Genomic DNA, 27,657 nt, shown 5'->3' on the forward strand with positions numbered 1-27,657 from the left:
CTTTTAAGTGACTTTGATTCAATAAAAACCTATAGCGTAAACGACAATTCTTGAACGAAATAATCTTCAAAGTACTATGCTAATGTAATATTCAAATGGCTGGGCAGTACATTAATCTCATTTATGAATTATAAACGCCCAATTTATCCTCAATTAGGGGTGATTTGGCACCATAAATATTTTATTCGGGAAAAAATAATTGTTACTGACATTAGGATTTAGGTAAGGTAATATTGAATATAATCTGTAAATAGAGGTGAAAATGAGTTGACTGAGTATAATGATGTTCATTTTTCCATTTTCATTTTCATGTGGATATATGTTCCTTTTTGCATTTTCATTAGCTAGGCAAAATACATGTTGTGATTTAACTAAAACTTGAACATACGGCAATCAAAGTCACTGGACATTTTTAAAAATGCCGTAAAGACTCACTATCTGGTGCAGTAGGGACGATCTGTATCTAATATTTCTCTTCAATATGACTTTATAATGTATTTATTAGTATATTTTGATATGTATTTTATTCATTATTGTAGGTATTTGTGTAATATTGTTTATGTATTAGGATGTAAATTATTTGTATGTATGTGTATTACTAATAAGTCCTTAAGTTTTCCTAAGCCGAATGTTGCCTGGAAGAAATCGCTACTTAGCGATAAGGCCGCCTTTTGTATGCTGATATCTTTTTAATATGTTTTTATTTCACTTGTACTTGTCTTTGTGGTGTGCAAATAAAGAATATCTATCTATCTATCTAAAAAACAAAATACTGCCAGGTATTAGAAAATGTAATCTAGCCCAACATATACCTATATAACCTATAGGTTTTTATATGTAGACGAACTGTAAGCCACTTATAGCGGAATTAATAAAATTTGCTTATTTGCGTACAAAAGCTATCAAACTCTATTTTGTTTAGAACAAATCCCTAAAATAAATAATATCTATAAATTATACTTATTTGAAATACAAATTAAAAATGAAAAAAAGGAAGTAAATGAAATATAAATGAAATTAATATCTAAGCATTCCATGGTTTCACCGTGCGGGTGCCGGGTAAATCGCGTGGTCCTGGACTTGTGACCAAAGGACGTAGGGTTAAGGAATTCCTTGACAATCGACTAACACCCCCCTTCTCCGCTCGTGTTGTTCTCCCTGCCTAGCTAAATTTTATAAGATTGGCATTTGTATTTAAAATACGTATATTAATTTCTAGTAGTTCAAGTGCTGTCCAACTGTGTATTTGAATATGTTCTTTTGTCGACAGTATTCGCTTCTAACGGAAATCCGAGAGTTCATGCTTCCGGAGGACCGGCCGCGCTTTGACGAGCTCGTCTACCGCCGCACTGAGGACGGGGCGGAACACCACATAAAGGTACCATATCATACGCAACTAACTTACTAGCATAAGCGCCGCTTTAGTAGTTTGTACTCTGTGCTATTTACGTGTCTTAATATATACTACGTTGATAAACTACTCGTACGTGCATTGGCTTCATCATTATCATCATTAACAGCTGATGGACGTCCACTGATGGACATAGGCCTCTTGCATGGACTTCCAAACACAACAGTCTCGAGTCGCAAGCAACCAGCGGTCGCTGGGTCGACCAACACTTCGCTTTCCAGTGAGAGGTCGTCGTTCCAGCACCTTGGGACTCCACGTAGAAAAACTCCAAGTTTAACTCGCTCCATCGCCCGCTGCGTGATTTTGAGCCTTCTAATATGCCCATCGACCAAATCTCGGATCCGACCAAGCTGAAGCATTGGCTTAATAATACTTAAATCAAGACCTAGCCCATAACCAAACTTTTCAGGTTATTTAGTTTCTTGCTAGTACTATATTTTAATACCAATGTCAAGAATAATTTTGTCTAAAAGAAAACACACTTGATTTTTTAAATTAAAAAATTCATCTGAACATGTAAGTAATACATTGAAAACCTTGAAATAAATCAAACGAAAACGTATTGTTCTATTTACTACTAATTAGCTCGTGGACTTAAAGTCAACGTTTAGTATCAAAATTTACCTCTATAATCTTATAAAGACTTTTATCTTTAAAAGATTTATTTAAAGTCTCTAATAAAGACAGCATTGCTGACTAAAGAATTTAATTAAACCTGCGAGTTAAGCCAAATTTCACCCACCTGCTCAGTCGCCCGCGGCTACAATTATAAATGCGGACTCATGGAAATTTACATAAACGCAGCTAAGATTTTCTGCACCTTTTATTTTCCCACTCTCAGTAGCTACCAGGCCAGCACTATTGTGATAATTCTTGCACGTAGAAAAATCAACATTCGCTTTAATTAAACTCAAGAGAACCGCAACATTATCAGAATGCTCTCATATTTTTATAACCTCGCCGTATTCAGAAAATGTCTCATTTCTTGGAGTAGAAAATGGAAATACTCGTATAATGCTTATCTAAATACTCAAATGTCTCGTAACTTTGAGGAGAATTCATTTTTATGTAATATTAAATGATTCACATATTACCTACTCATTTGTTGAATTGAAACAGGCATTACATTTTAATTTATTTGAAACTAGCTGACGCGGCACGGTTTCACCCGCGTGGTTCCCATTCCTGTAGCAATACGGGGATAATATATAGCCTATAGCCTTTCTCGATAAATGGGCTATCTGACTCTGAAAGAATTTTTCAAATCGGATCAGTAGTTCCTGAGATTAGCACGTTCAATCAAACAAACAAACAAACAAAGACTTCAGCTTTATAATATTAGTATAGATTAGTATAGATACGACCAATATTCCCGTCAGACTGTGTTGGTACGAATAGTCCATCGGGCGGAGACTGAACTCACTCTTTTAACGTGAAGCTATTTATGCTTCAAGGTTTATCATAACAAACAATCATTAATTTTTTTTTGCAATTCTTCGCAATATAGCGATGAATCCAATTACATTTATTTATGTTGAGGAAATTTCGTGAGTGGCTCACTTTCTTTCTCGTCTTTTCGCAAGTACTAGCAGAAACTTTTCATCAAATAAAACACTTTTTATTGCCAATTTATTAACATAATACCATATTATTGTAAAAATCTGCATGATGAAACATTTTCTGTCGAGTGTCATATCGTATTCATATATTATGAGGAGATAATGGAATATGTATCCCATTTATCACGTTTCTCATTTTATATTTCATCTGTGTCTGATTTTTCAGATGACATACTTAATTAATGTTGTTAATATGCTGCGTCGTAATTTTAATTTCAATAATATAAAACGATAACGCAATAAATTTTCTTAATCAACATTTTCATGTATCGAATCAAATTTACGTAACTTTTTGCTTACATTTAATCTTCTTACCTTAGGAGTTAAACATAAACGTTATTTAACATTTCGTTTAAATAATGTCAATAAATTGAACTTAAAATCGAATAAAACTTAAATAGATATACCATCCATCTGATATACTTATTAATCGAATTAATAATCTTAAGTAAGATTAATCATATGTAGGTATGATTATTAATTCCAGACACTAAAATGACATTTCAGTGACAGTTGCACTTGTCATTTTACTAACTGGAATTAATAATCGTACTACCAGTAGCTTTTGTTTAAAATCGTACGATATACCCGTACCTTGTCAGGTTTTACAAAATGTCTGCTATAGGTACCTATAAGACTAACCTAAGGCTTTGACCACCCAACACGACTAGTTAGATGTAACAAATTGTCCACCGTAATGAAGTAGCTGAGGCTTTTGCTTGTTGTAGCGCGGCGAGCGACACCTGCTGCCTTCAACCACCATGCACGAGTTACACGACCCGGTGAGTGCTAAGCTACATATTACTGACACATAACTGGTTGTTTGTGGTGCGGTGTTGCATGTCGATGTCGTGACGCGATACTATGCAATGATAATTAACAACAATCTATTGTCAAAATCTGAAAACGGAGATACGAAATCCATTACGGTGATTATAATTAGGTATCCATTAGCGATTGAAGGGAATTAGGCGCCATTGGTTTTTAGAAACATTGTATTACTAACGCTTAATTCAATGTTTATCAACAAACAAATTAAAAACCGCTAGTAATTTTACACCTAATAATAATTTTAATTAACTTGGTTCCTAAATTAATGACAATAAATTTCATTTCTTTGTATAGAACAATTAGATCTATTTTCTCTGACATGAGTTTTTGTACAAAACAATACATAAATGATGATGTTTTCTACCTTCATTTTTAATTAGCTTGTTGTTATAAATTCCACATCGATATTGGCTTTATTATAGATAATACACACACACCTATTAAATACAACATCTGTAAGTTGTGTTGGATTTCATTAGATCAATAAACGATCAATATTTCAGTTATTTAAAAAACGGTATTTTAAATTTTTAACGTAAATGATATAGAACAGATTTCCAGAAAAGATTATCGACTATCGTTTTAATAGATCACACATTGATTATAACAGTTATCAATATTTGATATTTTTTTTTGTAAAAGATATATTTCTATGTCACGTAAATATACGAAGAAAGTTGGTTTAAAAATGCTATATTCATACTGTTGTCGTATATATATTTTTATAGATTTAAGTTAGTAAAAATTTGTCATTTCTATTATTATGATATAGTTGCATAGTATCGTGTTACCTGTGTATTGATTCAGCATTACATTAGATTGTTCAAATTGTGTTGCTTACGAAGCATATTGGATGTGTAACCGGACCGTTGTTGTTGCAAAGCTTTAGTAAACAGAGTGTGTAATGTGTATCAACTGTAGAACTGTTTTTACAAATATATTTATACACATATATACAAGTATATATATCTTTGCCAAGTAAATATAACAAATATATATAAATATATGTAGAGTTATATAACTTCAAGGAATAATAAGAAATCATTATTTTAAGTTCAGTGCATATAATGAATGTCGAGTATTTTTCATGTTATACACATAAATGTTATGTGTTATAGTATTTATATATGAGTTTTTATAACAAGTTAGGTTCTCGATTTTCTTTAAATATTGTCATTTACCTAACCTTATTTTTTTAGATCAATATCTAGGTACACTCAGGACAATTATTGACATGAAGACATGGAATATTATATAAATAGGGTAGAGATTGTGTTTGTAGGAGGTGCCCGCAGAAGTGCCCCTAGTGGTGGACCACCGCTCGCCTTCTGAAGACTCTGGCTTGGGTCTCCCGCCCCACGACCAAGCCTACAGGTGACTGACAACTGTGTCAAAGATATATAATTATTGTCAGGCAGATATTATCATCAAATAGCCGAAAAGTTGACCATATCCACCATTTTAGAAAATTTTCGGAATAAATAAACTAAGTGTTTTAATTTTTTTTGTTCTTAAAATGTCCTCAATAAAGAAATAACATAGATTGGCAAAGTTGGCAACTATTGAAGGAAGAAAATGGTACTGTAGTAATTGGTCTATAGTTCGGCGAAATCGGCGATAACCAAGTGTAGTTACGAGTTAAAAGCATATACAATTTAACAGAAACCTCAATTTCCAAGCTAAGTTTATTTGAGATACACTCACGAACAGAGTATCTGACGATCTCACTTGATCGTGATTTCAGATTAGGAATAAGTAGGGGCCAAGTGGCCGAGTGAGTGGATAAAGTCCTCGACAAACATTTCCCCTTGTCCGCACTTTTAAATAAAAATATCGTCTTTATTTAAAACGGATTGGCTTGATAAAACACTCATTGGCTATAAGCCAGTACTAGCACTTGTATCCAACGTCGGAATAGATTGTTTTATTGCAACATAAACATTTACGTTTATTGTGGCCGGTTTATGCGGCTATACCGCATCCGTAAGGGTTCTTTTGTATTTAACTACCCGTAAACTCGTTACTCAATCGACGATTGAATGTCGCAATACTACCACTATTACCATTTCATTGTATTACAAACATTAAAACGACACTGTTGTGTTTCTAACTTTTTACTTTCCAATAAAACCCTTATATTTCAACCGTATTCCATTAAGCAAACTAAGTAATAGTAATTTGAAATGGTAGAACAAGGCTTTAAACTTAATAGATATTTGTTTGATTATTATTACCAATGATATTAACATTGTAACTTTTGAAAGAGTTTTATTTTTGTTAGAAGTTAAATTGTATTATATTCATTCTTTGTTTAATTAAATACTATTATAGATAGATTTCTGATTATTCAAATTACACTAACTTTAACAATTATTACGAATTTTTTCCCTGTTTAAAATAATCTCCAACTCCTATATCAATATTCTTTATTCATCTTTTTTTTCTATAACGGGCATATCAAGTTTCTCATATTGAGTATTAGAATTAAAACACAGTCTTTTGTATAGCAGTAGTAAAGTATAGTGTACTCAGAGGCACAATTATTCATCATATTGAAGTGGGCGAATAATTGTGCCTCTGAGTATATTATAATTGTAGCAACATAGAAGTAAGGTGTATGACAGAGTGTTGTGTGGGGCAGGAGCGGCCGGCCGTGGCGCGCGGGCGACCCCCCAGCGCCGGACGAAGAGTTGGAACCCCCGCCCGAGGTGATTTTGCCAGAATTGCCTTCTACACCTAACATTCTTTGTCACTTCACTTCTCTATGTCTTGTCTAGTCTCCCGGGTGTCACATGCCCACACGACCACATTTTCCTTTTAAGCCCTCTATTCGCTTGACGCTCGAATTAGAAAAGCTCTTACGTAAAACGAAAGCGAGATCGCAAAAGCTCGGAAAGCGCCTGGCATATTTTCGTTTTTTTTTTTCTTCACATCCATTTACAGTAATTGGGGCTGTTTTTACACGAACGTTTTCATCTCAGGCGGTGCTGAGTACATGAATTATGATGAGTGGCGGCACCTCGGCACTAACCACTGATTTTCTTGTAATTCACGTTCCCTTGCATGCGTCTATAACGGCTAGATGTAGTACTTCACGATAGCATAGTGGCCGTTATTTCCAATTGCATAGAGACTAAAAGAGGTAAATCTGGCAAAATTTAACTTATTAACACTATTCGTACATTGGCACTAATGAATATGACTTGTGAAGTTTAAAATCGGTAATAGCGGCCAATGATCTCTTGATTATTTCTTCAATTTCTTTTCCTACTTCGGCTATTATTAGAATTCGCAAAAACGCTATTTTCCAGCCTTTCCTGCTGAGGTATACTTCTTAAAAGTAGGACTACGGAACTACTAGTGTGCAGTTCTGGTTTATAATACATTATAAGTAATATTTAATGCTTCTTAATGAATACTACTATTTAATACACGTATTATAAATACGAATAAAACACGTAGTGTGCGATATGTTTTTACTTACTGTTACATTCGGCACGTAAATCATCGGCTCGTTGGTCTAGGGGTATGATTCTCGCTTCGGGTGCGAGAGGTCCCGGGTTCAAATCCCGGACGAGCCCAATTATCATTTTTTATCTGTTTCCGGAAAATATTTTTATATTTTTAAATTGCTTATGTTTGAAGAAAATTATTTACTGTAATTGTTTTTTTTATCTATCTTAATCTACGTAAATAGAAGGCATGGTAATGGACGGAGTTTTATGTGGGGAAAACAAGTAAAGAATTATGCTAAAAGTGTAATTACTCGAGCGGTATGGTTATAAGTTAAGAAAATAAATAAATAAATAAATAAGAAGAATAAATAGTTATGTATCATATTTTCCGCTTTTAAAGGTAGGGAAAAGTATCACAGATTTTAAAGACTTTTTTGTTACTCACGGCTTGTCGAAATCGTTAGGAAATATTTATTTTTGTTATTTTGGGACTATTTGCTACAAAATAAAAATGAATAAGTGCGCTTGATGGTCAATAACAGAAAAGATTTTATTTTGCAAGGGTTACAAAGTTTAAAAATAATTAAACATTCTTTCCTTGATTTACGTTCAAATCGTAAGATTTCAAATTGTTTATATTTTAACTATTAACGAATCCATCTTACGTGTTTAAGTATTTCTGTAATTTTCTATGGGGTGCTCTAAACGTACTTATCAATATTAAGGGCTCATACTTGGTGCAGGTACTCAGCAACATGCAAGGTATTCTCCCTTATGTTTATCTATATATAATACTAGCTGACGCCGCGCGGTTTCACTCGCGTGGTTCCCGTTCCCGTAGGAATACAGGGATAACATATAGCCTATAGCCTTCCTCGATAAATGGGCTATCTAACACTGAAAGAATTTTGCAAATCGGACCAGTAGTTCCAGAGATTAGCGCGTTCAATCAAACAAACAAACAAACAAACAAACTCTTCAGCTTTATTATATTAGTATAGATTACATAGGGTTTGAAAAAAATCGAAATATATCCTCTTCGGCTTCCAAACGTAAACATAGACGTAAATTACAGTTCGTTTCACGCAGGATGGTGCGGGTGACAGTTCGTTTAACTTTTGAAAGTTCGCCGCGATTCACGATAATAGTACGTATTATGAACGTCATAAGGCAACTGTCACCGTACTCATGCTATCTGAAAAAAACTTTAGTACGTAGACGGCAGAGATATTTAAGATACTTTTCGTCGGAAAACTGTAGTAGAAAAACCAAAAAATATAAGGCAACCTTCACCGAGGTGGTTTTTAGATGAAAAATTTTTTTATAAAAATTAAATTAACAATCAATTTAACTGACGTCAATCCATTGCAAAAGGGTTGACTAAAAATTGTGAGACATAATAGCCCAGTGGTTATGACCTCTGCCTTCGAGGGCGTAGTTTCGAATCCGTTCTGGGCATGCGCCTCCAACTTTTCAGTTATGTGCTTTCATGAAATTAAAAATCACGTGTCTCAAACATCGTGAGGAAACCTACATAACTCAGAATTTTCTTAATAATTCTCTAGTGTGTGAAGTCAGCGTGGTGGACTAAGGCCTATCCCTTCTCATTTTGAGAGGAGACTCGTGTTCAACAGTGAGCCGAATATGGGTTGTTAATGAAACATTTTACTGGTTTGGTTAATAGACAAATTCCATAGAACGAACAAGAGTATTGACGAGAGAACTAACGAGAGTAAGAAGCCTATAGAATACTAGCGGACGCCCGCGACTTCGTCCGCGTGGAATTTAGTTTTTCACAAATCCCTCGGGAACCATGGATTTTTCTGGGATTTAAAGTAGCCTATGTGTTAAACCATGCTATAATATATCTCAATACTAAATTTCAGCTATTTCGGTTTAGTAGTCGAGGCGTGAAAGAGTAACAAACATTCATATCATCAAAATCATCAGTTTTCGCAAATCTCGGGAAACCATGGATTTTTTCGGGATAAATAGTAGTCTATGTGTTAATCCAGAGTATAATCTATTTGCATTCCAAATTTTACAAATTAAGTAGTTTCAGCGTTAAAGAGTAACAAACATCCAAACATACAACCTTCGCGTTTATAATATTAGTAGGATGCAAACGTTCGCATCGTAGCGCGTGCGTAACAGAACGTAGCTACGATTTTCTTGTGTTCACATATCAATTCCTGTGAACCAAACGCAGAGGTATAGTGTGAATGGATGAAATCTCAATATTGGGGTCATTGAACTTACCCCTTACTCATATGTTGTTGTTGTTGGCAAGTTGGAGAGTAAAAAATAAGTTTTGCAAAGTGCATCGAGCGCCAAATCAAATGAAAGAATTTGTGAGGATCTCAAACATATTTTTTTTATAATTTTGAAGTAAATAGTATACAAGTTATTCAAAAAGATAGACTATCAATCAATCAATCTCGAATCTACAAAACTACTGGAACCCAAAATTATTGAAATTAACCTTTAACTTATAGATTTATTTTTTACAGGAAAAAGTCCGTTATCTCTAAGAAACATGGTAGATTACTCAATATAATGCGTACCAAATTAAATATAAATAAATAAATTAAATAAAACAATAGTGAACCCTGTCAAGCTTGGCTTTGTTTTTTTTTAAGAATATTTGCCATATCTTTTTTAAATATGACCAATATTCCAATTGCCCTCCAACTAGTCGGGAAATACTGTATTAGGAGTGGGTACGACAATAGACCAACGGGGCGAGGATCGAACCACCATCCCTCGGTAATGAGACCGACCGTTGAGCTATTGAGGCTCTTGGTAAGCATCGCTTTGATATAAACTTGAAACTTCACCCCATTGGCTAGCACAGTTACGCAAGCAACCAATAAGTTACAAGCTATCGGCGACAAACAATATATTTAGCCGCTTATAATAACATAGTCAGGTTTTTATTTAGTGGTAATATAATAATATTTATAACCACATTTAATCCTTTATTATCCTCGGCAGCGCAGCCAAGTTGTGGATTTTATTGTATTACTCCAATTTAAATATTCAAAGTAGGTCATACGTTGTAGGTGCAATTTGATAATGTCACAGATAAACTGTTTGTATAGTTTTGTATCTTTACAATTAATTTATTTTTTATCTGTAAAAGCTTTCTCATTTATAAAATTAATATTAAAATGTAAAATAATAGACCATTTTGCGAATACCTAGTACATACTAGTAAGACGGAATATGCCTTTTATGGCTCCTCCACATCTTACATCTGGATAAGAGTCCAGTTATATCCACGCCCTAGGACTCAAACCTTGGACCCTATGATTCAGAGCTGATCTTGTGAACAAGGCAGAACAAAATAGAAAAAAGTCTATTTTCTATATTATATAGCAATAAAAGCTAAGTGCAAATTATCATCATTTCACCCATATTCGGCTCACTGTTGAGCACGAATCGCCTCTCAGGATGAAAGCGGTTAGGATAATAATCCATCACGCTGGCAAAACGCAGACTTTACACACGTAGAGAATTGAGAATACCAGTGCGTGCCTTATATGTGCAGATAATTATAGACTCTTAGAGAAGATATACTCATAGCATAAACAAACGTATATCCTATCCTATCCTACTTCCTACTAATATTATAAAGGCCAAAGTTTATGTGTAAGTATGTTTGTTCTTTTACGCTGCGGCTACTGAAGCGATTTGGCTGATATTTGGAATGGAAATAGATTTTACTCTGGATTAACACATAGGCTACTTTTCAGCCCGGAAAAATCCACGGTTCCCGCGGGATTTGTGAATACTGAATTCCACGCGGAAGAAGTCGCGGGCGTCCGCTAGTTTTCAATATTCCTTGAGTTGAGATAATAATGGGAGCCACGTGCAAAATATACCATATGTCTAATATAAAGCAATGTGCCCAATTTAGCATACACAGCCTTTTATGCCTCCTCCACGCTTGCTCTCTTTCAATGCCGGTGCGTGCCTTATATCTGGATAAGAGCCCAATTCATCCTTTATTCTCTTCAACATCCTTTTGAAGCCGCCTGTATAATAAGAGAACAATAGTGTCAAAGGTCTTCATGAAATTTATTCTGCGATCGTACAGCCCTCCCTTAGTGCGGAGATAACGTAATTTGATTTAAGTCATCTACTTTTAAACACGTTTTTGACGTTCTCCGTGGCGCAGTGGTATGCGCGGTGGATTTAAAAGACGGAGGTCCTGGATTCGATCCCCGGCTGGGCAGATTAAGATTTTCTTAATTTGTCTAGCTCTTGCTGGTGGGAGGCTTCGGCCGTGGCTAGTTACCACCCTACCGGCAAAGACGTACCGCTAAACGATTTAGCGTTCCGGTACGATACCGTGTACAAACCGAAAAGGGGTGTGGATTTTCATCCTCCTCCTTACAAGTTAGCCCGCTTCCATCTTAGACTGCATCATCACTTACCATCAGGTGAGATTGTAGTTAAGGGCTAACATGTAAAGAATAAAATAAAAAAAAACGTTTTTTTATTAAAACTTCGGGAAATATCGTAAATGCTTAGTATATTGTTCCATTTAACTGGTGTTGATTGTTAGGTATTCGGTAAGTGTTATTCATTTCTAACTTATTAATAAATAACGTAAAGTACCTACGAGTAGTATTAAGGCTAAAATTTATTGAAATGAAAATATGTACCTAAACTTTTGTGATGGTCTGCTGTCAACAAAAAAAACATACATACAGTCGAACGTAGAACTCCTCCTTTTTGGAAGTCGGTTAAAAACGAAGCTGTAACTATATTTCAGTATATGAAAATGAAATAAAAATCTATACTAATATTATAAAGAGGTAAAGTTTGTAAGTTTGTAAGTTTGTCACATTTTTTAAATGGGGTAATCTTCGGAACTACTGGTCCGATTTTAAAAATTCTTTCACCAGTAGAATGCTACATTATCGGGGAGTGCTATAGGCTATATTTTATATTGGTATCATATATATTAGCCGAGTTATAACAGTTTTTGTCATACAGGTCGGACTGAAAATCCTCTTAAACAGACTTATTCGCATGCGCTGCCTTAACTATTGTGTAAAATTGAAATTAATGTATGAGACTTTATGTATCTATAAAAGTTCTACAAAAAAGTCCGCGACACCACATATCTATCTTCTGTATATTAGCAGATATATCTGCTTTTGTGTTTTAAAAATTATTAATTTTATATACGTAGGTTTACGTCATTATTTATACAACTAAACTTTAATCCTTATTAAAATAAATTATTTAATAATCACAAGGATATTATGGAGATAAGATTTGCCCTTTACAGTATGTTAATTACTTAAATAGTTTCGGAGATAATACAAAATTTCTAAAAGACGCAGAAATTCCGCTATATGACGCCCGGCGCTTTCATTTATGTAGTTCCCGTTCCCGTATGAATATGCGGATCAAACATAGCCTATGACACTCGCAAATAACGTAGCTTTCTATTAGATCCAGAGATTACCTCCTACAACCACACGAACTTTACCTCTTTATATTATTAGCATAGAAGTCTCTATTTCTCTTGGTCATACCACCACTCTCGAAGGACTGGACCGATTTTGCTAAGGGTAGGAGTAAGATAGAGAAATCACAGGGTAGGGTAGGGTACGGTTAGGGAAGCGTAGGGGTAGTGTAGGGGTAGGGTAGGTTTAGGGCCGGGTTTAGGGTAGTGGTAGGGTAGTGGTAGAGTAGAGGTACGGGTAGGATAGGGAAATGGTAGGGTAGGGGTAGGATAGGCGTGAGATAGTGGTACGGGTGGGATAGGGGTAGGAAAGGGATAGGGTACGGGGAGGGTAGGGGTAGAATGGGGGTAGGGGCAGGATGGGGGTAGGGTGTAGGTAAGGTAGCGGTAGGTTTGGGGTAGGGTAGGGGTAGGGTAGGGTAGGGGTAGTGGTAGGGTAGGGGTAGGGTAGGGTACGGGTAGTAGTAAAGTTGACATCGAAATTTACGCGGACGAAGTCGCGGGCGTCCGCTAGTAGGTACATATAGTAGATAAATAAAATGCATAAAATGACTCTTTAAACAATCTTATTTTAGAAAACTGATTTTATTTTAATTAACTGATTGGTGAAACTTATTTTATTTCTCTGCTATAAATATTTTCACTTGACTTTCACTAACTGAACTACAGTACATTTTGTCACTTAAAACCAGAAGACCGACACAAAATTATTTTTCAAAATTTGCTAAAAATTACCCAAACTTTTACGGCTTTATTTTGTTTAGCTTAGGAGTGCCTAAAGACACCTTCAGATTCCATTATTAACCCTGTCAAAAAACAAACAATTACCATTTTGATATTCAATTGAACAACAGACAAATTATTGTTCCAAGATTTGTGCCTTATAACCCCCGAGTTTAGGTAGTGTACCTGACAAGGGACATCTACGTAAACGGTAGGTTTTAACAGAGCAAATTTAATATTATAAGCTCGTAATTAATTTGCAAAGGTCGTTGCCGAAATAATTAATTTTTGTAATAATTTAATTTAGACAAGCCATTCATTTAAAACCTTCCCACCCATCGTATGGGGTCAACGAACTCGGCTCCTACGCCTTTTCTGGCTGTAAATTCTATTTATAGCGTTCTATTGTAATTATTTTGCTATGTTAATTTGTTTACGCCATGAGTAATGTACGTTTTATTAAATAAACTAGCGGATGCCTGCGACTTCGTCCGCGTGGAAATCAATGTAAACTTCCAAGCCCTATTTCACCACTTTAGGGGTTGAATTTTAAAAATTTTTGAATTACATTATATTTCGTAATTTTTTCATGATTTATGAACAAATTTTTAAAACTGTAACTTTAAAAATGAAGGACTTTCCATACAAACTTTTTTTCAATCCCTTTTCATTTTATTTTCGCAATAAAAAGTATCCTATAAACTTTTCCGTATTATGGTCTTAAGCCGTGCCAAGTTTTATTTGAATTTATTCAGTGAAAAAAACACGGTCAGACAGACAGACATAAAATCGAAAAAAAATATTTTCAGCTTCAGTATCGATTACATAATGTCCCCCAACAAAATTTTTAAAAAACAGAATGTACAAAATGTACAGAATTCGTAATATAAGTATAGATTCTAAATGGCGCAGTCGTCTGATAAGCCACGCTAACGTTTGTTGTTACAAATCGTATAAGTATAATCTCAAATTGCGAAAAAATGTATAGAATTCGACCAGTTTTATTATATACTAGCGGACGCCCGCGACTTCGTCCGCGTGAAACTCGATGTAAACTTTCACCCCTACCCTGCCCTACCCCTACCCTACCTTACCCCTACCCTACCATACCCTACCCCTACCCTACTCTACCCTACCCCACCCTTACTCCGTTTTCTAATTTTTATTAATATGAACTTTATACAATAACAATAAAGCTCAAATTGACAACGTTTTAGCCAGAAAAACATTTGTATGGGAAAAAGAAAAGGGCTATTTTTATGGTTTTTCCGGCAAATATTCGAATTTTTCTCGCCGTAAGAACCATCCTAAAACTTCATCGAATATTTAAAAAAAGAATTGGCCAAATTGGTCCAGGCGTTGTTGAGTTATGCGCTTACCAACGCATTTTGCGATTCATTTTTATATTATAGATTTATAGTATATACGGCTAAAATCTCCATACCGACTGCAAGAATTTATTTAACTCTCTGCGCTATTAGAATTCCTTGGAAGGAAGACCGCAATCCAGAACTTCTGGGCTATTCTGTAACAATATTTTTATAACTCGCAAATGCGAGTTTCGAATTCACCTTTATCTCTCCCTGTTTGACACGATACTGTAGAGTGAGAAAGATAGCGGTGAATTCGACACTCGCAATTGCGAGTTGTAGAGAACGATGTTAGAGAATAGCCGTGCTGGAACCTGCGTCCTTACTCGTATGCCGAATACTATTCATTGAACCAATGAAACAGGTAGAATTTCAGTCAATACAAATCCGACATAACCTCGCCGCACCGTGGGCAAAAGGTATCCAAGGATTTTCGTACAAAAAAAAGTTGTTATAAAACATGAAATAAATCTCCATCACACTGTATGCTCAAACATCGTAATTTTTCCATTACCATTATGTAATTGGCTCGGCGCTAAACCTCGGGGATTGCTACAAGCAAAGTTACTTGCAAACTTTACGTCCTCGTAGTATTAAAACTTTTATTATTAGTCAAAGAACTCAGAGTTAGTCGTACTTCGTGACGTAAACCTTTTGATATCATTAAGATACTCGTATATACGGGCTTGCCTACTCTCTTATATGAAGTTCAGATAACGAATTAAGGATAGCCGTGTTTTACGAAGTTAAACATTTTTTTGGCAAAGGTAGCGAAGGTAATTTTTTTATTCAATCACAGGATACTTACGTAACGTAATAGTAGGTACATACTATTTAGTATTTTTTGGTGCTCCAGTTTTTTGAGTTTTTGCATATAATAGGTAACGATATCAAGCTATAGATTTCGTGATCACTTGATGATTGATTGACAGATTGATGATTTTTAAACTACGTGCAGTTGACTACCTTGGTAATTACGATACTTTTCTAAATTGATTTAAAATTAATTCTATAAACGAATATAAATAAATTTATTTTGAGTTCAAATGTTAGCTATAATTATTGTTTGCCATTTTCACTAAACCATTGGTCATGTGTCATTGTTTTTTATTCACAAAACAGAGGCGTAGCTTGCCTGGAGGGGGGAGGGGGGGGGGAATCTTGTATCAAAATTAGTTGGGGGGCCCAATAGACGAGCGGCAAATCTCTTTTCAGTTTTTTATTTACCCCTAACTCTTTTTAGTAAAATTGGTACCAAAATGTTTGTTTTAATATACTACACAAGATGTAATAGCTGTTTTGTTCGAGTGTACGAACATTGATATAAACAAAGAAAATGCATTAAATTTGAATTTTCAAATTTAGTAAAATGCTTAAGAAAAGAAAGATTGCTTTTTTAACTTTTGTAATATCTGAAGTGAAACTCTTTATGCAGTATTTTACATGATTTTTTTCGGGAAGCACCAGATTAAGAGATTAAGTGTATTACTTTTAGCAAATTTTTAATTTCACATGTAAGGGGCCCATGTAGTTCGGGGGGCCCGTGTCATTAATACGTTGGAAACGGCGCTAGCTACGCCCCTGCTGCGAAGTCACACAGTCTATACGAACGCATTTCGTCGTTAAATAATAAACGTTAGATACGGGCGTTAGGCATTCAAAACTCTTGGGAAGTTCGATTGGTTATAAACTTCTCGTAATATTGTGAATTAGGTCTATTCACTCTTGCCTTGAAGATATTCTCAATCTCACAGAAGCTGTACAGACTCTATTATATTAGTTATTTGTTCAAGGCTCAATAGTAATTGTACATATAAAACGTTATTTAATTAAGAAAGTCTTTTTTTTATTCTTTACAAATTAGCCCTTGATTACAATCTCACCTGATGGTAAATGATGATGCAATCTAAGATGGAAGCGGGCTAACTTGTAAGGAGGATAATGAAAATCTACACTCCTTTCGGTTTCTACACGACATCGTACCGGAACGCTAAATCGCATGGCGGTACGTCTTTGTCGGTATGGTGGTAACTAGCCACGGCCAAAGCCTCCCACCAGTCAGACCTGGACCAATTATGAAAACCTCAATCGGCCCAGCTGGGGATCGAACCCAGGACCTCCGTCTTGTAAATCCACCGCGCACACCACTGCGCCACGGAGGCGCAATTAGAAAATTCTCTGGTATGCAGGTTTCCTCTCGATGTTTTCCTTCACCGTTTAAGACACGTGATATAATAATTTCTTAAAATGTACATAACTGAAAAGTTGGAAGTGCCCGGAAGGGATTCGAATCTACAACCTCCGAATCGAATGCAGTGATGACCACTGCGCTATCACGTCACGTATCTATACAATTTTAAAATTGAGTAGAAAAATACAATTTTAATACGAAATAGGAAGTTCGGTGTAATTTACAATCACGGAAAAACGGTTATTTTTTTTCCTATCTCGTAAATCATATGCGGGGTCGAGCGATGCGGGGTCGAGCTTGCGGGGCGGAGTACGCTCGGAAATTTTATTTTCGTAATTTACTAGTACACTCCTAAGTTGATAAGGAATTGTTTCCATATTTTTAATGAGTGCGTATATTTCTTGTCCCATCTAATTAGTGGTAAATACACTGTTAGTGGTGGATACAGTAATATGCCAGATATCGAACCCATGACCTTCTGGAGGTCCAGCCTCATTCGTGGAGCTCTTGAAGAGGTACAGCTTTTTTTTACTTTAAGCTTGATTTTAGTTTAATACACACGTCCGCGAAATTGTCCACGTCAAATTCAGTTTTTCAAAAGTCCCGCGAGAACTTAGCGAGATGTTAGCGAATGTAATTTTATTAGTCAACCAGCGAGTCGTATACGCGTGAAATACTGCTTTTTACAAATCCCGCGAGAACTTTTTTTTCGGGGTAAAAGTATGTATGTTGCTCCATAAAATCCTCTATCTTCCAGTAAAAGTCCTATTAAAATCGGTTCAGCCATTCTAAAGATTACCCTAGACAAACAGAAAATTAAAAAAGAAATGTTAGTAGTATGGTATCATTTAAATAACTACTTATTAAACACGCAGTTATCTTGTAATACCGACAGACACTTCATTTTTATTTACTTATATGTATTGATTAGTTGTATAATATCTGTCACTAGCTAACGCCGCGCGGTTTCACCTGCGTGGTTCTTGGTTCCATAGGAATACGGAGATAATTTATAGCCTTCCTCGATAAATGGGCTATCTAACTGTGAAAGAATTTTTCAAATCGGATCAGTAGTTCCTGAAATTAGCACGTTCAACTAAACAAACAAACGAACTCTTCAGCTTTTCAATATTGGTATAGATGTGGCGTCATCAGAACTTTGAAAAAATATTTCCTCATTTTCATTGAGTATTCTGGATTTCGTGAATGGATTGCGAGACTATTTCAGTCACGAAATGCATACAAAAGTTTTAATCTCGAGGGGACGAATTAGCATTTAGCAAATAAAATACTTAGCCCATTTATTTTATTTGATTTTCTACTTTTCTTTATTTAAATAATATAAGTAGCTAAAGTTATTTGTATTACGTACCTATGTAAGTATATTATGAAAATGGAAATTTCTTGAGAAATAATACAGTATGAAGTAAATAAACATATTATAACTAACAACTGCCAGCGACTTCGTATGCGTGAAATTAAAATCAGAGCCATTCTCAAGACCAAAAGCCTCCGTGGCGCAGTGGTATGCGCGGTGAACTTACATGACGGATTTTCTGGGTTCGATCCCTGGCTGGGCTGATTGAAGTTTTCTTTATTGCTCTGGCTGGTGTGAGGCCAGATCCTACCGGCAAAGACGTACCGCCAAGCGATTTAGCGATACGATGTCGTGTAACCGAAATGTGTGTGGATTTTCATCCTACTCCTAACAAACTAGCTCGCTTCTATCTTAGATTGCATCATCACTTACCATCAGGTAAGATTGTGGTCAGGGGCTAAATTGTGAAGAATAAAAAAAAAACAAACAAACAGACGAGACAGACAAGGTAGATTGTGTTTTAATAACGTATATACGAGTAACTATACGCTCTTGAGACAACACAGTTGTATAGAAATCACAGACAAACGCATCAATTTTATTTATATATATTGATCATATATAACAAACAATAGTTTCAATTACGAAAACGTTACAAATTCAGGAACAATAAATCACAATAGAATTTCCATTTATTGCTATCAAAATCCAATTTTGAAATTGTACTCGGTAAAATATTTCCGTAGCAATATTTTAGGGTCTCGTGGATTCAAGGCCATGGTTAGAATGGTGGAACTCTATTCAACTGTAAAGTCGAGTGAAATGTGCGCGGGGAATAACGCCTAAGGGTGCGCCAAAGTTTGCGTGTGTAGGGATCAGGGGTGGCGAACGCGAAGTCAGTTTACCAGACGCCGGGCGGCCGGGCAGACGTCATGTCGCGACGACGGCGCCGCGTCGTCTTCCGCGACTACATACCCTTGGACATTCATGCCATGGCTAAGGTAATTTTACCAACTGTTTACCGAGATAATTGTAAAAATGTTTGTGACCCCTGGAGAAAGTAATTAGCAATGTTCGCAGGGATTGTCTTTATATTGTTGTTCTAAAGTTGATTGCAATGACACTTGGTCTACCACAAGTGTGTCATGATGATTGCACTTTTGCATTGTGCCGTTCAACTTGGATTGAAATGGAAATGTTGAGTGATTACACAATTTACGGCATTCTCTGTTAAGTTTTATATAAAAGGAAGGTGGCAAAGAAAATAATTAGCAAAGTCACCGTAGGGATTGTCTTCATAATGTTGTTTGAAAGTTAATTGCATTGACACTTGCTCTACCACAAGAGTGTAATAATGTACCATAATTGCATTTTTGCATTGAGTTTTTCATATTAGTTTTGAATTTATTTAATTAGGATTGAAACTGATATGTTGTGTATTTTGCAGTTTATTTTCATTTATAGGTAGGTCTATGTTGAGTGAATTTATCATACGACATTCTCTGTACTGTTTTATAAAAGGTAGTAAGAAAAATAATTAATAAGTCATCGCAATGATTGTGTTCTTACTTGTATTGTAAAGTTTATTGCAATGCCACTTGGTCTGACACAAGTGTTTCATCGTTATTATCTGCAGTTTTGCATACAATATTTCAACTTATTGTAAGATTGTAATTAAGATTGAATTAAAAACATTTAGAATTCCACAATTTGAATTTCTGTCAAAACAATCAAATTCTAAATGTTTTGATATAATAATAATAATTAAGAAAGCTCGTGGAGATAACAATTAGCAGTTTTTAAATGAGTGTCTCGTGATTGCAATTTTGCATTTTCATTCAACTTTTATCGTAGTTTAGTGGTTAGCGTTGGCGATTTTTGTTATGTAGTAGTTAGAACCGAAACTGAATTATTGAAAGTTTATTCGAGTGTTTTCACAGTTTATCTGTTTTTCCAATCACATTTGGTGAGTTTATCGTACGGAATGGCGAACGCTCTGAAATGGTATGATAATTAATCACAAAGCTTGTCTATAAATTAGATTTAATGTAATTTAACTAAGATGTAGCCGTTTTTCATAATCAATTAATATGAATAACACTCACGATAGTTTATATTCTAAAATGATGTAGGTAGTAATGTTAAGCCAGACTTAAATAGGCAATAATAATTAATGAGGAGTAATTTCATTTGAGGCTCCCGCAGGTAGGTAATTAATCAAGTTCTTAAATGTCGTTGCTCGTTTAGCGATAAGTACCTATAGACCGGTAAAATATAATACAAAATTTTATATTAGCTTGGGCTATTTTATTAATAACTAACTTAGACACGAGATCATCGACATTTTCTTAAACATAATCAACCGTTTAAATAAGTTAAGCGCTGTTTAGTGCAAATAAAGTAAATGTAATTAGCAGCCTCAATAGCTCAACGGTAAGAGCGGTCGGACTCATCACCGAAGGGTGGTGGTTCGATCCCCGCCCCGTTGGTCTTTTGTCGTACCCACTCCTAGCACAGTCTTTCCTGACTAGTTGGAGGGCAATGGGAATATTGGTCATATTATAAAATATATGGCAAAAATATTCTTTTTTTTTTTAAAAAAAAAAAGAAATTAGATATGACAAAGTATTGTTGCAAAACGCCTGACCAAAGTAAGGCCTCATTCGCACCAGAGCGATATGTTAAAACCGAGCGTTGGTGGGCTTAGCGTATAGCATGTATTAGTACAATATGGTTTATTTCCAACGCCCAAAATTGAAAATGTAACACTTTTTTTTTATTCTTTACAAGTTAGCCCTTGACTACAATCTCACCTGATGGTAAGTGATGATGCATTGATAAGATGTTCGATGTAAAATCTAACTTGTTAGGAGGAGGATGAAAATCCACATCTCTATCGGTTTCTACACGACATCGTACCGGAACGCTAAATCGCTTGGCGGTACGTCTTTGTCGGTAGGGTGGTAACTAGCCACGGCCGAAGCCTCCCACCAGCCACACTGCTCGATGAGAAAGCGTCGTGTTTTAAAATTGCTGTCCTGTGAACAGAAACTTGGGAATGCGTTTGTTGTATTTGAACGCTTTTTTAACGTCCATTAAAAAAACTCTCGTGCGAATGAGGGTTTTACTGCAAAGCTCAGTTACCACAGAATCCGTTATTTACTCGTATGCTCGTATTTTAACAACCAAACTTTCTGTAGCTCATAAAACATTTTAAAATTAACTTTTATATGAAACGTAACTTTTTAACAATGAAATAAATGTAGGTAATTTAATGACCATCTATACTAATATTATAAAGCTGAAGAGTTTGTTTGTTTGTTTGTTTGTTTGTTTATAACGCGCTAATCTCAGGGACTACTGGTCGGATTTGAAAAATTATTTCTGTGTTAGATAGCCTATTTATCGAGGAAGGTTATAAGGTATATAATATCCCTGTATTCTTACGGGAACGGGAACCACGAGGGTAAAACCGCGCGTCGTCAGCTAGTTTTTCATAGTAGCGCAAACAATATTTGAATTGTGAAGAGCTGAGTTTTTGTTTGTGTGTTTCATCGTCAATCAAACGATCATTTGGTACGAGTACTGTTCCTGAGACTTGGAAAAAACACTACAGATAGGTACTAATATTATAAAGAGTTAAAGCTTGTGCGTGTATGAGGTTGTACGGGGTAATCTCCGGTCCGGATGTACAGATATTGAAATTACCAATAGAAAGTTACGTTGTTTTAGTGTGATGTGTGTCGGAGTATAAGGGGTTTCACATCAGAAGCGGTTGTCTGCAAAACACAATTATTGAATGAAAGTCTGTCTGTGACCTTGAGTGGAGTCACGCACTTGTGAACGATGTGTGTAGGGTTAAAGGATCCTTTGACTGTTAACAAACACTCCCTACTACTATTCCAAGTAACCCATAAAGAATTACACAACAAGAGATGTGGACGGCTCGAACGCCACGAGCACACTGAAGCTGTCCGTACCGCAAGTCGTTGCAACGCGGCGATAACATGTGATATATAAAATATAACCCATATTTAGTCCCCCACGGAAACGGTAACTACCATGTAAAACCGTGGGAGAACTGTTAGTAAGTTGTAACTCTGTAACGAGATTTTTATAACTCGACAGTGTGAGTCTCGAATTCGTCTCTATCTTTATCTGTCTAATGATAGTATAAATCTCTCATTATCTATACTTATAATAAAAGTGTAACAGATCCAATTCTGAGCACTGAAGATATTTTGAAATTTTTATTTGAAAGAAGAAAGAAAGAATTTGAATAAAAAAACTTTGTTTTTTATTTTTTGTCGGTCTGTCCGTTTTTTTGCAGACAAGGTATTACGCTGAAACTACTGAATTAATTCAAATGAAACTTGGCACGATCTGAGACCATAATACGAGGAAGGTTTATATATATGCTACTTTTTGTCGCGAAAATATAATCAAGAAAAGGGTGAAATAGCGGCTGAAAGTTTGTATGGAAAGTACTTAATTTTTCAAGTTACAATTTTGCAAAAAATAGTAGGTATATATCAGAAATTATCAAAAATTACGTAATTTAAGAATTTTTCAAGAAATAATTCTACCCCTTGACAGTATTTTGTAACTTAGTTAGTATTTATCCTTATATTTATGTATATTAAACATCTAATATATAAAATATGCCAAAATATAAACACGAGTAGAAGGGGTGAAATAGGGGTTGAAAGTTTAAATATATTTTCACGCGGACGAAGTGACCGGCATTCGCCAGTCGAAATAATATAAAAAATTATATTGTTGAATATAAAAAAATAAATTGAATTTTATGAAAATGTTTATCAGAGTCAGAAGGTTTCATTATACATATATACATCCTTAAATGCTCATGCACTACGTAAATAAATCTGGATTAGTTACGCCATTTTCAAAACAGATAAAATAAAAAGTTGAATGGCAAAAGAAGCTATTGGGGTCGGTAACTAAGTTAAATCACCAATAAATGTTGAAGAAGTTAAATTTACTTCTGCAGCTTTTTCAATGAATTTTTCGTAAACAGTAGGTCGTAGTTATTCAATACGACCTTCCATAATAATAACTTAACTGAGCGAACATATAGAATAGGTACGTTGAAATGAAATATTATAGTGAAATTAAATTATAAACCTAATTGAGACTAGACTATAAATTACGTCACACTTTAAGGCGCGGGATTAGTGAAACGTGACATTGAATATCAAGGGCAGGTTGTCCACTGTCCAAGTTTGGTGACGTCACGTTTTAAAACAGTCCGACCGTCTATGAACCTTTTGAAAAATGGTGACTCAATCTCAAACGCACACGAATAAATTAAAAAAAAAAAGCTTACATACAGCCGAACTTAAAACCTCCTCCTTTTGACGTGACAACGTCTTGTAATTCGATGGAGCCAGCTGCAAACTCGAAAAAAGATGACGTCATGCGTCGTTCACTCGCTCTAGGGTTGCAACTTTTTTTACAAGAAATAAAGTATATTCTGATGTATGAAGATTATTAAACAGTATTTTAGAAAAGCGAACAGTATCTTATTTATTTACTTCGACGTTGTTGTCACATTCACCTATCGTCAGTAAACCGACTTTACAGAGTACAGACAACCGATTTTTTACAATTCGGTTAAAAATAGGTCCAACACTTTCCCGAAATGTAATCCGGCGATTTTTATAAATAGGTTTAGATTGATTTACATTTGTCGATAGGGAAATTAAATATTCATGTGCCTACATACATTTTAACCGCAAAACTTCACAAACTCTCAATTGATATTAAATGAATCACGTTCGAATTTTGACCGCTGTACGCGCTGCCGCAATATCGGGCTTGCAACTGTCAGACATACCTCATTTTGCCGGTTTAAAATATTTAAGTGGCAATAAATTGTTCACGCTGATGTTCACTGAACGATTATAATATTCGACATGCGTGTCTACAAGATCCAAAATTCAAGAAACGTGTTTACACGCCACGAGATTATTGTGTTTGTGAAGTTAGCAACAAATGACTACGCAATGAATCAATAACGGTACAAACGGCGCGGACGGAGAGTGTTTGCGTCTGTACGAATGCGCATAACTCATTCCGCAGCTAACTTCACAAACATAAAGATCCGTGGCGAGCATATTTACTTAAGACGGAACTACTTTTGTAGGGACTTCCAAACATCACGATCTTGAGCCGCCTGCATCTAGCGAATCTCTGCGACTTGCTTGATGTCGTCAGTCCATCTGGTGAGGGGTCGACTAACACTGCGCTTTCTAGTACCTACGGGGTCGCCATTCCAGTTTCCGCCCATTGCCATTTCAGCTTCACGATTCGTTGAGCTATGTCGGTGAATTTGGTTCTTCTGCGAATCTCCTCATTTCAGAGATACTCCTAGCATAGCTCGTTCCATCGCCCGCTGTGTGATCCTTACGTCACATAATTACATTTAACTAAAGGCTTACTTAAGAGCTGTTTTAGCCCTAGTGGATAATGACCTCTGCCACCGTTTCCGGAGGGTGTGGGTTCGAATCTGATCTGGGGCATGCACGTCCAACTTTTCAGTTGTGTGAATTTTAAGAAATTAAATATTACGTGTTTCAAACGGTGAAGGAAAAACATCGTGAGGAAACCTGCGTACCAGAGAATTTTCTTAATTCTCTGCGTGTGTGAAGTCACAGTTGGTACTTAGATATATGACGACCTCCATGGCGCAGTGGTTTGCGCGGTGGATTTACAAGACGAAGGTCCTGGGTTCGATCCCCAGCTGGGCCGACTAAGGTTTTCTTTATTGGTCCCGGCCTGGCTGGTGTGAGGCCTTGGCCGAGGCTAGTTACCACCCCACCGGCAAAAACATAATGCTAAGCGATTTAGCGTTCCGGTACGATATCGTGTAAAATATATATGAAAAATCGATTTCTAAGGATTAAACTCCAAAAAATATTCAGCCTTCATTATTTAAGGTAGGAAATTAAGCTGGCAAACTCTTAGTATTCATAAAATGAGGTAAGTCTGACCACTGCAGACTCTCAGTCCACTAGTTCACAATACGAATATGCATTTAAGTGGCTTTCACAAGTTGGTCACGCTCAAGCACTCTCCATTCATGTCTGTGTGAACAGTCGCATGAATGGAGCCAATGTCGGGCTGATTATGATGCGAGACTCGACCTCGAGACGGTGCGAGTGGATGGGAAGTCTCTGTTATAAATGCTACTGATTATCTTGCATTTCTTCATTTTGATTCTATATTTAAACTTAGACGTATACAAATGTGTAGTAACTTATTCTTTACACATGCACTGGTTTATGTATTTATGTATAAACATACCCACACTTGCAGTCCCGGATTAAACTATCTTGATGCCTTAAGCAATCTTTTTCTGTGGGATCCCCTATCCTTATTTGAACTACAATAATTTAAAAAAAAATACCTACGTATTTGTACCATAAATATGTACCTACCTATCATAAGCGTCAATTTAAAATGCGCGGACCTATACTAAAGCCATACTCGAGGAATACTGTTTACCAACAAACGAATTAAAAATTAGGGTATAAATCGCTAGTCATTTTACACCTAATAATAATAATAAATTAATGAAAATAAATTTGATTAATAAGCTTAAAATAATTAGATATAGTTAATATATTTTGAATAATATTTTATAAAAAAACAATACATAATATTAAATTAAAAAGTTATGAAATGGCATCCGTTTTCTACCCTCATTTCTAATTTACTCCTCGAGTATGGTTTTAGTATAGGCGGGATGCCTTAAGCAATTGCTTAAATAGCTTAGTTAGTCCAGGACTGTGTACCCGATAACTTCTATAAAGAAATTTAGTAGTAGGTAAATGTAACAAACAGTCAGTGAGTTCAGTGGTGTAACTAGAGAATTGCAGGGCTGGCAAATTGCAACGAGCTCGAAAGGGGTTCGGTCCGTGATGCCTTGAGACCAAAAGTAAATCTAAACTTGAAAAAAATAATGTGACGCCTTTTTTAACGTTGCACCTAATCATTCGCCAAGAGACCCAGGTGGTATAGGTAGTTACACCTCTGATTGTAGTATTTAAGGTAAAAAATTACAAATGGGGCATTTGTAATTTTGTATATGACGTAATAGCTAATACTATAGTAGGTATGTTGCCATATTATAACTATGTCTTTAAACACGTCTAACATTCCCCATTAGCCTCTAATTAAACGATATACTTGTGTTAGGAATGTATGCTACAAGCTACAAGATTTCAGTGGATTGTAGATTAATCTTAGGCTATCATATTAAATTTCAAAACCTGAAACTTTTTTTGTTATTTACCGGGTGATATATACGCCTAGCTAATATCACACCACTGGGCTATCACGGCTCCTGCGATCCCGGAGGGTGTGTGTTCGAATCCGGTCCGGGGCATGCACCTCCATCTTTTCAGTTGTGTGCATTTAAAAAAATTAAATATCACGTGTCTCAAACGTTGAAGGAAAACATCGTGAGGAAACCTGCACACCAGAGAATTTCTTAATTCTCTGCGTGTGTGAAGTCTGCCAATCCGCATTGGGCCAGCGTGGTGGACTATTGGCCTAACCCCTCTCATTCTCAGAGGAGACTCGAGCTCAGCAGTGAGCCGAATATGGGTTGATCACGAATATCACACGGCAGTGTATCGAAACCCAAAATCGTCTACCTGTGCGTCGATATTATTGATTAACCGATGACATCTTCTTTATAATGTTAATAGATAGCCCTTCTGTTAAAATGACGAATATTAATTATTTTGCCTCTAATAAATAGCATAACGATTATGATAAATTTATAAGAGCACGCTAATAGTTCACGACAAGCATCCAACTTCAGATCTCTCGACTGTAAATCAGGCCACAGAAATGTATAGTTATTGTGGCTGCAAAACCTCAATAACTCCACGTGTAATTATAAAACCAGACACCTATAACCATCTCTATATGATATCATAGACCCAAAATTAGCATGACAATCTAAAGCTAGAACTGAAGCTATTCAAAAATAGCTTCAAAAATCAATTGCACCTTTGACTTTAGAGCGACCCTCTATTCAGTCAGATCTCGGTCCCTCGCAATATCACTCGTATACCTTTCAAATCAAACTGCTTTGAACTCGGTTTATCACGAAAGCTTTCGGAGATATTCGTAACTACTGTAAATGATACACGTGTTTGGTACAATCTGTATGTATAGTTTCTTTGTCAATTTTTATTTATATTTCATTACAGGAATACCATTCA

General features: G+C 35.7%; 1 non-coding gene across 1 annotated transcript; it reads left to right on the plus strand.

Annotated features, from left to right (window-relative positions):
* Positions 1 to 7,370: 7,370 nt before the first annotated feature.
* Trnap-cgg (transfer RNA proline (anticodon CGG)) lies at positions 7,371 to 7,442 on the plus strand. The gene has a single exon. It is a non-coding gene; the product is annotated as a tRNA-Pro (tRNA).
* The last annotated feature ends 20,215 nt before the right edge of the window (positions 7,443 to 27,657 follow it).

This window comes from Bicyclus anynana, chromosome 3, assembly GCF_947172395.1.
Source record: "Bicyclus anynana chromosome 3, ilBicAnyn1.1, whole genome shotgun sequence".
NCBI classification, from domain to species: domain Eukaryota; kingdom Metazoa; phylum Arthropoda; class Insecta; order Lepidoptera; family Nymphalidae; genus Bicyclus; species Bicyclus anynana.